Below are 1,136 nucleotides of genomic sequence, written 5' to 3'. Positions count from 1 at the left end.
TATGACTATATTCGGAATACATGCCTACATTACATTGATGAACTGGAGCTAGTTCAGTGTCACCCTAGGTTATGACTGTTACATGATCGATCGCATCCGGCATAATTCTCTATCACCGATCCATTGCCTACGAGCTTTCCATATATTGTTCTTCGCTTATTTACTTTTCTATTGCTATTGTTATCATCACTATAAAACACCAAAAATATTACTTTTGTTACCATTACCTTTTACTACCGTTACCACTACTATCATATTACTTTGCTACTAAACACTTTGTTGCAGATATTAAGTTTTCAGGTGTGGTTGAATTGACAACTCAGCTGCTAATACTTGAGAATATTCTTTGGCTCTCCTTGTGTCGAATCAATAAATTTGGGTTGAATACTCTACCCTCGAAAACTGTTGCGATCCCCTATACTTGTCGGTTATCAGCTCACAATCATAAAAGATGTCCAAGATAGTATATTTATATGTGAAAACCTCTCTTTCTTAATTACTTCCTATTATTGCAACGATGACCAAAGCTATCTTTGTCAAATCTCAACAACTTTTATTCATCATACTCTTTATATGTGAATTCATTACTCTCCATAAGATCCATATGATCTCTTTATTTCTTTTTATTTCTTCTCTTTTATTCTATTCCCTCAAGATCATAGCAAGATAATCAAGCCCTTGACTCAACACTAATCTTTATTATATATAGCTCACGGACTCGATTACATAGAAGGATCATAAAGCAAAACTCAAAACTAGATCATACTAAAACTTTATTCTACTAGATCAAGATATTATCAAAAGGATCGAACTAAGAAAACGGTAAAGATAAAAGTGATGGTGATACGATACCGGGGCACTCCCCCAAGCTTGGCAGTTGCCAAGGGGAGTGCCCATACACGATACTCAGTTCTTCTTTGTTGGTGAAGAAGGTGTTGGTGATGATGGATAGTCGCACATCGAGTGTAGGAGATCCTCCAATTTGCGGATAATGCCCTTGAGTGCAATGATATGTTCCTTCAACAAAATATTTTCACTTGTGAGATACTTGTTTTGAATACGAGCTAACTCAATCATCTTGAAAGCCTCAATCTCCGTTGGGGTAAAGAGATTGTGGTGAGGTTGAAGGATGTCTT

Source organism: Triticum urartu, chromosome 5A (genome assembly GCF_056163025.1).
Source record: "Triticum urartu cultivar PI428250 chromosome 5A, HENAU_Tu73, whole genome shotgun sequence".
NCBI lineage: Eukaryota > Viridiplantae > Streptophyta > Magnoliopsida > Poales > Poaceae > Triticum > Triticum urartu.
This window is presented reverse-complemented; position numbering follows the sequence as displayed.